At 35.2% G+C, this 12292-nt stretch overlaps 1 long non-coding RNA gene across 1 annotated transcript; it reads right to left on the bottom strand.

Moving 5' to 3' along the window:
- Positions 1-324: 324 nt before the first annotated feature.
- Positions 325-10894, bottom strand: LOC104856772. The gene is made up of 3 exons (XR_778708.1): positions 10796-10894; positions 982-1159; positions 325-564 (listed from the first exon to the last, which is right to left on the bottom strand). It is a non-coding gene; the product is annotated as an uncharacterized LOC104856772 (long non-coding RNA).
- Between the last annotated feature and the right edge of the window lie 1398 nt (positions 10895-12292).

The following is a 12292-nucleotide window of genomic DNA, read 5'->3' as shown; positions in this document are numbered from 1 at the left end:
TACATTCATTGTTGGGATCATGTTACCTAAACTGATCTTTTTTTTTTTTTTCTGGGTTTATATAACATTTTTTTTTCAGCTTTAATTGAGTTTATTGGTACATTTTAGGGATACAGTACAGTTACATTCATTGTTGGGATCATGTTACCTAAACTGATCTTGCTGTAGTTACTCTCTGCACAGTGATTATTGCATAATAAATGTCACCCAAAATTCTGTGGCTTCAAATTACAATCAATTGCAATTTTCCTTAGCCCCCAGGTTAGAGATCTAGAATGGAGATAGATGAATAGTTCTTCTCCTTGGCAGTTATACCTGGGCTCAGTTACAACACATTTAGAAGATCTTCTATCACTTGGTTGATCTCGGATGACCTGGGCTGGGCGATTCATCTCTAGTCAATCTGCTTCCATCCTTCAGCAGGCTTTTAAAGGAAGTGAAATACTGCCAACAAAAACTTACCTTTCAGTCTGTGGACTACGCATTAGTTGGATTGTATTTTCTAACACATGTTACATAACTGAGCCCCAAATCAGAGTGGAGGAGATTACCTGGAAAAATTACCTGTTAAAACACACAGAAACAATGTGAGAACCAAGGTTATTAAGGCAATCAGTCTGTCTTTGTTCTTCTTTATTGTCTCATTTACCCATAACCCTCTATATGCAAAATCCACCCCCCAAGACATTTATGGGTATGGGTCCATCCTAATCATAGAGTCAGTATCAAATTCCAAACTCTTCTGATATACATCATGTCTACATGAAGCTTCTCAGATTTGCTTCCTTTTGATATGGAAAGCTAAGAACTAAGACAGAGATATTTTTCCTACCCACCTAAAACACAAAGGTGAAATATAGGGAAGATATGTATGATTGTGACCTCATTAACAAAAATGAAAGAACAAATCACATGGAATAATCATTTCTCCCTTCTTCATTTTTATTATTTGAAATTTTCAGTACTGGGGATGGAACTCACCACCTTGTGCTTGGGAGACAGACACAGCTCTACTGAGCTAAACATCCAGCTGTTCCTTCTGCTGGAGGTCAGTGACATATACATTGCCAGGTTCATGAATCCAATGGTGAACATTGTATCTTTATCAGCCAAGGCCCAATTGTCAGTGACTTCTGTGAAATACTTATCATCCTGGTCTCTGCAGAAAGTATTGGAAAATACACCTTTTGAGAATTTTCATATCCTATTCTCTTTACTTATGAAGAACTGAAACCTCAAGCTTTAATATTTTACTAGGCCATCCTTTTAAGTTTTCGCTGCTTGACTTTTATCCTCCATATATCTCTTAACAATATGGTGGGCTTTCTATGGATCAAACTTTTGTGGTTTTATTGAAGTGTAACAAAACACAACATATTTGGATTTGTTTCTTTTGTAACCCTCTGCTTCCCTCAAAATTATTAATATCTTATTGACCTAACAGCATCTTCTCTGAGACTGAAATCAAGGTAGAAATTGATTGCACAGTTAAAGGGCAAAGGACTTGGATATAGATTGGTTATAATTAAGTCACATCCTTACTGTACTTCCTGGTATCTTTCCTCAATTCTTTCCCTAGAATACCTACCAAAACCTCAAGGCCTAACTCAAATAAGCCTTGTCCAGCCAATACGCCTGTGTATTATGAGGTGTGCCATTCAGTAGTCTTCTAGCGCCCTTGCTGTTGTGGAGTTCACCACAAGATCTTGGGCTTCACTATGCATTTACATGGCCCTCTAAATTGCAAGGCATCCCAAACACAAGAGTCCTGATTTAATTCTCTTTGTATTTCCTAAATTACCTAACTGAATATATAGGTCACAACTGGGTCCTAAGATGTGTCTTTAATTAATTAAATATTTTAAATGATTTAACAAATCTTAAATTTTCAAGCACGACTTTCTCAAATCTTGTCTACTACTTCAGTATTCCTTTTGTCACACTTAATTCAATCATACAGTTTAGTGATTCTTTACATGGAATATTGAGATTGTTACTATTCTAAATGTGAAGCTATGCAATTGTGACTTTTCCTCAAAAATTGGAATATCAGTATCTTGATACAAAGCACCAAATCTTATATCCCTCTCATTATGGTTTTGAGCATAGGATGGATAGAGTAAAAGAAGATAAAAATTATGTGAGTATTAAATTACTATAACATAGTATTGCCTCCAATATATCTCTTCATGACAATATAAATATTGCCATGGTCATTAGAATTGAAGGACCTTGAGTAGAAAATGAGATGTATTGCCTTTCTTGGTATAGGTTGTTAGACTGTCTTTTAAATTTCTAAACTGAACATAACATAATCTGGTCCTATTTCTATTACTATGGTAACAAAGTGAAATACCTTACATAACAATTATTTTATCATGGTTTTGAACATAAATTTCATCAAGCTGATTAAAATCTACCAAATGCGATGGCTAAACACGGATACCCAAATGTAGACTGTCAACCTGATGATTAATCTAATTGAAAGCAATATAATACTGGCCTATGTAGAGGGCAGAAGAGGTTGACTGGAGATTTCTGAACTTTCTGAAACCGAACAAGACCATTTTCAGATATTTGTATAGACTGAGTGCCCACCAGAGTCAAGAATTGTGAATTCCATTAAGAAAATGCCAAAGTGAATTATAACTTAAGCAAGCAATCCACAAAACTCAGGTCACAAAAGTAATCTCAAGATTAAAATATAGAAACCTGAACTAATGGTGTGTTCTTTCAAGACAGTGAAAGAAACAAAAATAATACTTATCCATGGGGGAAAAAAGAGTCTAATTCAAATAATTACTATTTCCCTGATACAAAACTAAGACTGCATCTATCGAATGCTGCTCACAAGAAAGATCGGAGAAGAACAGAATGATACAGCTATAATGCCCAATGGACAAAAAAATATTGCATGCATATTTTAAAAGATGAATCAGAATAATAACTTAAATGTGCACTACAAAATTATCCTTCTTTGAAGGGTGTAGATAGGAATGGAAAGATTAAACCAAGGTTGGAAAATTATCTACCCATGTCTTGATGTCTCAAGAATTTTAACTTTATCTCTGGATCATTTCAAATGTTAGAATTAATGAGTCCTTTTAAACTCTCTGAAAGAAAGGTCTAAGCAATCATACTGGGCTAAGAAATAGAAGATTAGGAAATTGCAGATACAAATACAGGCAGATGACTGAAATAAAAGTGGAGAAAAGAAGAAAGCCACCTTCTTGGAACAATAGTACAAAACTATGTAGTCTGCCTTCCTCCCTCACTGGATGCAATTTCTGCATAGTCTGGGAACATCATCATCCACCTTTCACAGATGAGCCATGGAGATTTGCAGGGGTTTGACGTAACTCAGAAAGTCACAGACGAAGAAGGGGTGGAACCTAGGATCAAATCTAAGAATTTCCTTCCTTCCTTCCTTCATTCCTTCCTTCCTTCCTTCCTTCCTTCCTTTCTTTCTTTCTTTCTTTCTTTCTTTCTTTCTCTCCACTGGGAATCAAACTCAGGACCTTGCATTTGTGAACCACAGAGCTAAATCCCTGGCAAATCCAGGAATTTCTAAATGTAAAGTTCTGGCTATTTTTTATTTTTTTAGTGCTCCTTTTTATGGTGATTTTGTGTTTGAGAGTATTGTATTCCACAGGGTTTTGGACTCTTCCCTCAGAGAAGTTTGGCCTTAATGTGTATAAGGTGTCAGGATTTCAAGGAAAACACATCTTAGAAAATAGGGTGTATTAGTCTGTGTTCAGTTGCTATGACAAAACCACCAAGAGTGGGTAATTTATAAAGAATTAATGCCGGGGATTTAGCTCAGTGGTTCGGTGGCCTACCTTGCAAGCGCAAGGACCCAAGTTCAGTCCCCGGTACCAAAAAAAAAAAACAAAAAAAAACCCAAAAAACAAAAAACAAAACAAAACAAAACAAACAAACAAAAGAATTAAGTGGATTTAGTTCATGGCTCTGCACACGGAGAAGTACAAAAAATGGTTGTTTGTTGAGGACCTTCTTGTATCGTCGCAACTTGGTGGAAGCCACCACGTGTCCAGTTGGAGCATGTAAGCAAGCTCAAGTCCCTCTTCCTCTTCATGTACAGCTAGCTATGGATGTCACTGCGGGGCCCCTGACTTATGAATACATCTAACCCTAATTATGTCTAAAGGATCCCAACTCTAAATACGATCAACATGTTAATTTGGAGGATTAATTTCCAGTGCACTGAACTGCGGAGAAACATATTTACAACTGAAGGAAATGTAGTTTATAGCAATTCAATGATCTACCTCACTTTTAAGTGTGCACTTCTATGATTCATAGGATATAATAAAGTTATCTCATTGCCTACCAAATATTTTGGTACATGGATCCTTAGTGTTTCAACTTTATGGGCTTTATTTGTGGACAAAACCTTAATAATGTACCTTTAAGAGAATCAAATATTTATATGGAATGGTGCTTTAAACAATTTTCAGTTATCTTTCATTTACCTTTGTGTGTCTCTCAACTCAAGAGATAACTAAAATAAAATGTAGCACAATATACAGGCATTTTAAACTTTTTTCTTTTTTTTTTTTTTGTTTTTGGAAACAGCTTGAGCTTGAACTCACTATGAAATGCAGGCTGTCCTCAAACTCATGGCGATTCTCCTGCCTCTGGCTTTCTAGTGCTGGGAATTACAGGAGTGCTCCAGTGCATGTGGCTAGTAAATATATTTCCTAAAGTTATAATAGGGTGAGCGAAAACAAAGGAAACTGTGCATAAATGCTTTACATCTCCTTAGCTTTCAGATTCCCATTATGCCAAAACCCATTGTTAAAATTATATTATATCCTTCTGAATTAAATCTATTGATGAATATATACATATATGCACACATATACACTTCTTATATACACACACACACATATATATACATCTATATGCTTACATACATATACATATGTATATAATCTTTAGGAAAGGTGCATTGTTGTGTGTGCATCCATGTGTCTCTATATGAAAAAGTGTGAGTAAAACTTTTGAGAAAGAATAAAGATCTACTTATGTGTAAAGAGATAAAAATATTACTTAAGAAGAATAGAATGAATGCATAATTGCATGACATATTTCTGTGTTAGACTGATTTCATTCTGAGAAAGCACTTCTTTGATGAAATGAGAAAGTCCTTGTCTTCTAGATTTAGCCTGAAAAGAACGTGACAGAGAGGCCTCTAAGTTGTCCTATCTAGAAATGTCACTGGAAGTTTGAGGTCAAAGAGTGGGAAGTAGATACAGTTAGAGAAGATTATTGAGGCCGAAAAGTAAGGAACAAAGTTGACAAATGCTTCTGTATAAAAAAATCTTTCCTAACTATGACCACTTTGAACAATGATATTTACTGTTCAGTTTTCACTCAGCTGTCATTTCCATAAAGATTAGTTGTACTCTTTATAATCTCACAATTTCAGAAACAAACAGAGCCCTACCCACGATGTGGTCAAGAGGTGTTTATATGAGGCCATGGTGGTGATAAACAGAAATTCATAAGAGCAGGGTACCAAAACAAGAATGTGCTTGGTATAAGAGACTGACTTACCATTCACTGAACTTTAATTACTGTATCTCTCTAACCTTAACCCTTTCCCTGACTTGGAATGAGCCAAACAGCATGTATGTCGGAATCAGAAAAGAAAAAACAACATTCTAGAATATCAAAATTACACTTAATAGAGATTGCATCCTACTGATCAATGAAAAAGATAAAATATTTGAATTATAAATATCAAGAAAGATAAGTCAGAGATTGCAGCAGATCCCACAGATGTTAGAAAGATAAGAATATTATATAAATGATCCTAAAGAAATTTGACAATTTAGAATTTTAAAAGATCTTGATATTATTGTAGCAAGAGAATAACATGGGTTGTACTTTTATCTACTCATTCTGAAACAATTAGAAAATCAAACAAAATGTGAAACAACTTTTTTTCAGTTATGAGCCAACACTTGGTACAGTACTATGATTCTAGATATGACAACTAAACCATATCTGCATAGCAAAAGTCTTGGTGTTTGGGATGAAATCACATTCAGAATCCAGCTTCAAAGGGAGGAACCAAAAAAAAAAGTCCCACAGAGAATGTTGAGATTTGGTGGCAGATCTTGTATCCTTCCTTATATAGTAGATTTTCAAGCCAGGTGCTCTAACTGGCAAATCTACTTCAGTTCTTTCTTCCAAGAAAAAATTCAGTTCTCAGAAATTTGACTCTCAAAGTTCTAGGTATAGCTGGCTACTCAAGCATTCTATATAAGTTTATCTATGAGAACTTTTTGTTCTCACCCCATGTTATCCTAGAATTTACAGAAAATATAGATATTCCTTATGTTTCTTGGTCCTGCCACAGTTCTCCAGTTAGTCTAGACAGTTATGAGACTATTCAGCTTTACTCCATATTAAACATTTCATTTATTTTTATTATTTTAATTTAAGTCATATACTCACCTGCCTTGCAGGATGAATGAGGATGAGCTAAGTAGCATATGGGAAAGAGCTGAAATTAAACAGCACACTGCGAAGTGCTTTGAACTATTAGTTTTGAGCTATGAGTGGAAATTATTATTATTAATGGACCATATTCTGTCAAATGTTTTAATGTAATGTGTCTGTTAATATCAGGATATAGTACATTGCCACTGAAGATGCAGCAACTACACGCTTTGTGATATTTTTATAAAAAACATGCATCTTATGGTTCTATCGCTGAACTTTGTATAAAAGTATACATCTTTTCCCTGATTTACATCTTAAAATTTGATCTTTAACAAACATGGAATTCTGTTCCAATGGTAGTAGAAACAAAGACTGAAGACATTTTTCTCTCCAAGATTGTATGCATTCTCTTTTTTACTCAAATTAACTTTCTGCCACTGGTTTCCGTGTGTGTGTGTATTTGTGGGTGTGTGCATGTGTGTGTGTCTGTGTGTGTGTGACACAGATCACACTACCTGATTCCAAAATGACAGGAGATTTTACAAAAGGTGTTCCAAGGAACAGTTTGGGTGGACCTGGAAGTACATGACAACTGAAGGACAAGTTTTCAATGCTTTCTAATAGCCCACAACCCTGCAGGAAGATGAATTCATGGGCAAAAGGCCCCACTAGTACCATACAGCTATGACCACTAGAGTACAGAAAAGCCAAGTGCCCGTTCACAAAAGACTTCACCTAGAGAGGGACACGCAGCTAGATTTTGAAGGAGAACAGAATGTGGGAAAACTCCCTGGTAGTCTTTAGAAATCACAAATGATTTTAAACCTGAAAAAAATGATACTTTTATGAATTTGGTAATTAGAGGTCCTTAAATGTCTATTTTATGTCATGCAGGTTTCATCTTGTGAATTTCTAAAGAGTTTTTAAATGAGGATAAAAATAATTCAACTTAAGATTTTTTGAAACAAATGGACAAGAGGAGTAGAAGAAAATGGATAACTGCCAAGGCTCCAAGGAATATTATTTTCTCAATGAAGAGAGCTACACGCTAAATGAAAACAAAGAGAGCTCACCTGCAATAATGCTGATGAACCAGGCAAAAGGAAGCAGTGATCACAAATGCATTGGGACAAACACTGTCTGCCCACCAAGGATTGAATCCAATATAACATTTGGTGACCAGTATGGATAATTATTTTTCTAGAATAAAAGCAACCTGCAAAACAATGTCTTGGACAGCCTATTTCACTTTGTTTCAGTTGTCTGAGTTTATCATATCCCTGTGCCTGCATTGCAACTTGTATTTAAAATGTCTAGCTATCAACCATGAATTCAGTGAACAATTTTCTTTTATCTTTGTGTTTTCATTTTATCTTCAGGGGTACATAGAACCCAAATAAATGCACAGCTAACCTGCCTATTACTAATTATTTAAATTTATCACTGTGATGTCATCTCCTTGGGAACTGATCACTGGGAATTGATCACAAAGACATTTGGGGGATTTTGTTGTAACTTGGAACAATCTCTTCATGGTTTTAAAAATTTAAATCTATCACATTGTGAAAGTTTCTCTAATATTTGAAATTGTTAATACATTATTGAAAGCAAAGATAATGGGTATTCTATGGAGGACATATTAATTGTGGGTAAAACTAGAAGCAGAGAGATAAACCAAAAAACTTTGGAAATGAAACTGAAAGCATGACCATTTCCAAATTTTGCTTTGTCCTATCATCTCATTGCAAAAGGAGAGAAACTTCATAAAATTCGCTGAGCTATATTTAATGTTCTGACACATCTTAACGAATGCTAGCCTTGACAAAACAATGTTTCACAGAAGTTATCAATGTATCTTAATAAGCAGCTTTAGAGCTGTTTGTGTCATCAGTTGTTATCATATTCTGACACCCCGAATCTGAACCCAGATATTATTCAGACTGACAGGAAAAAAAATCTCAGGACTTAGCTAGTATTCAAGGTAACAGAAAAAAGTCATTTATATCAACATGCCAAAAACATGTAATTTTAAATAGAGAATGCTACTCTAAGGACATTTTTTATTTTTAGATAATGTTAAAATTCAGCAACTGCAATTGTCTGTGGGAGAGTTAGAGGTGAGATATAGAGGATTTAAAGAAATAAAAGCCAGTGATACACATATACCCATGTTTATAGTACTACAATTCATAATAGCTAAATCTTAGTAGCAGTCTTATGTCCAACAACAGGTGAATGGGTTAAAAAAGTGGTATTTACAAACTACAGACTTCTATTCTGCCCTAAACAATGATACACTTGACTCATTTGTAGGAAAATGGATGCACCTTGAGACCATAATTTAAAGTGAAAGAAATCAGACACACAGATTTAAGTGCTGCATAGTTTCTCTAATAGGAGAAAACCATATTATAAGGAGCAAATTAAAGATCAATAATAGAAACAAGGGAGACAGATCTTTTTCAAATGGGACAAACAGCAAGAAATTGAGGGAGGTAGGAGTAGCAAAAGTGATAGAAGAAGGGATTGTGAAGTGTTATGTGCCACTTCCCCAAAGGAGATGAAAAGTTAACATTATGTACTGCAAAATGTACTGATAAAAATTTTTAAAATTGTAAAAAGCCTTTTGTTCAGTGGTTCCTTACAAACTGTGAACACTCAACTAGTACATACATTTTATTTTCCTCTGTGAATTCTAAGATATCTACAAAATCTCCCTCATTATGTTTTCCCTCCAGGAAATTACAAATATTATAAAGCACAAATTTTAACAAAAATGTTTTGAAACATAAAAAAATAGACTAATGGAAGAATAGCAATGGAATTTATTTAATATAGGTAGAAATTTGTTTCAGGTTGAAATGTGAGCTTCAGAACAAATAGAGGCTATTATACTTAGTCTCCCAGCTCTAGTAAATAGGAACAAGAAAAGGAATATAACATGAAATTGGACCATGCAAGTAGGAAAAAAAAAAGAAAAAGAACTGTGAAAAGGAAAGACTTTTGAACTAATAACACATAATGTAAAGTGAAACCTCATATCTGAAAAAATGATTTTGAAGTATTCCAATAAAGAAGAATGTTTAATTGTTGTTAGAATTACAAAGTTACGACCTAATGGATTTGTGATTTGTTTAGTATTTACATTAAGCCTAACCATATGAAAGCAAGGGGATTTTTTTAAAACTGTGCACCCTTTTGTTTATTTTGTATTCTCATGTTTATTCCCACTATAAGCCCCTTAAGAACTGTGTCATTTCGCTGTCTCAGAATCTCTAAGACAGACAACAGAGTTTAGTAACAATCAGCCCTCATGGATATTTATGAGTGACGAAATCCATATGCTACTAAATTTAGATTAAAATATAAATTTAACATTCTATTTTAATTTTGAGCATAAAATACAGGGTACCTACTCTGTGGAATGATCGTAAGAGATCCTTTAAAAATGTTCTACACAGCTTACCTTTGTGATCAATACATTGAAACTGAAAGGTCAAGTGACATGCCTAAAAACAACGTACAACAGAAAATGTTTTTCAAGTAAAAACTAGGCAGATTACAGGCATTTAATTTTCCTCTAATCATTTAATATTTAAAATGTATTTCTAAACTAAATTTAGCGTATCATTTGTAAGTGGGAAGGGGACCAAAAAATGGAGGAAAGAGGATGTAAAAAGAATTAAGATATGTCACGTACACATACCAACACCCCAAGATGTAAGTAATCATTATGTACTGCAAATCTGTACTAATAAAAACAAAATAAATTTAGTGAAATAGATTTCTTGACCTAGGATTAAAAATCAAATTATCAGCCTCTGTCTTTGCATCTTAATTTGATAAATCAAGCAATGAAGACCATTATCAAATGCTACCTAAGTAGAGAAAGTAACTCCATACTGAAATTTTGCTGACACTGAATTGTTTCATTGCTTCTATAAATACTCAGTGGTAACCAGGATACTATTTTGCACTTTCTCTGGCATGAGCTTTTGACTGTGTCCCAGTGAATAACAAGATTGTCAGTTCCAAGCATGTAAATGAACCGCCCTACATCAGGCCTTTCATTGGTCAGTTTTCTGCGGTTAGAACAAAATACAATAAAATCTTGGTTTGCGAACATAATTCATTTCAGAAACATGCTTGTAATACAGAGCACTTTGATATCAAAGTGAATTTCTCCATAAGAAATAACAGAAACTCAGATGGTTCGTTCCACAACCTAAAAATATTCATGTAAAAAGGATTACAGTACTGTAATGTAATACAAAATAAGAAAGAAAATATAAAGAAAGAACCCAAATTAACCTGTCCTTACCTGTGAGAACCTTGGTGGCCGGTAGGAGGGAGGCAAGAGAGAGGAGGGTTATTGCATAGGATGATTTTCAGTCACTAACAGAATCATTGCTGTCTATTGGGTCAAATGAATCTGTTTTCCTTTCATGCAGCTTCAGCAAGGAACCTTTCCAAAGACATTTGCTTTTGTCTCCTTTTGAGGATTTCACTGAAATGTGATATTGCATTGCTTTAAAGATATTCACCCATGCATTGCCTCAGGCTTATTGGATGGTACTTTTCCACAAAGTTGTGCACTGTTTCCACATTTTCCACATCTCCGTAATCTCATCTGCATGGAGAGTTTCTTCTGCCTTTCTCTCCTGCTCCTCTTCAGGTGAGAACTCTTCCCTAATCTCTTGCTGTTCCATAATCTCCTCCCCAGTGATGCAGTGCGAGAGACAGAAGAACCATTCGCTCAGTTGCAATCCTGAGACATTCAGTATCATGTTAATTAACAAGTTATTAACATTATCAAGTTAAAATGCATTAGGAACGTTTGCTTGTCTTGTGGAACACTGGCAGAGCACGTGACGCACAATCCAAGGTTTCACATACCTGACTTATACCACATGAAGTAGGAAGGTTTATTATTGCTCATGCTTTCAGAAGGCTCAGCCTGCATTCTGCTGGTCTCAGGAAAAAACCTCACGGTGGGTGGGGGGTGGGGGGACAAGATGTTTACTTTGTGACATCCAGAAGGCAGAGTACAAGGGAAGTGTGGGATAAACGCCCTCCCAAGGCAAGGCCCCCACGTCCACGGAAATGGGCCCCTACTCTTGAAGCACACGAAGCTATGAATACCTGTGTATTAATCTACTGATGAAGAAAGCACCCTGTCTATGATCCAGCCACCTTCCGAGGGGTCTCTCAGTCCAGTCAAGTTGACAATTAACTGGCGCAACCCTGTAGCAATATGTTTTTAGTATCATTATTTAGATTATTTACTTCTGTTCTGTTTCTTTTCCATGAGTGCTATGTAGGTTTTAACTACATGGAGCAAACTTTGAACTATTCATTACACTTTTCCCCTAACCTGGGATACTGTAACTCACACACAATAATGCTTAGTGAAGGACTGATGTTTGCAGAGCTAAGCCTTGCACAGATGCTCCTTCGCTCTGGCCTTGGACCTACATAAAACCGGTTAGTCAATAATTGTCTGTAAGAAACTTACTGACTCACCCTGGGATACACTAGTAAGGTCATAAGATTTTCCAGAATCTAGCAAAGCAAATAGTCACAGGGTTTAGTTTCAAGCACTCATGACTCATACTGCTTCTCTGTTTGGAATTTTCAGCCACTGTTTCCCTCTTATGTAGTTACTAGATTTTCTTTAAATTGAGAGAAATTATTGCACGTCAAGAGAAGATGAAGTCAAAATAATTAGGTGGCCTTATGTAATGATAAATGCATGCAATAATAGCAACATGATCATGGTATCATAGAATAGCAATGCTCTTATTTTCAACCATTGGTA

Source organism: Fukomys damarensis, unplaced genomic scaffold (genome assembly GCF_012274545.1).
Source record: "Fukomys damarensis isolate Sample0158 unplaced genomic scaffold, DMR_v1.0_HiC HiC_scaffold_21, whole genome shotgun sequence".
In the NCBI taxonomy this organism is placed as follows: Eukaryota; Metazoa; Chordata; class Mammalia; order Rodentia; family Bathyergidae; genus Fukomys; species Fukomys damarensis.
This window is presented reverse-complemented; position numbering and strand designations above follow the sequence as displayed.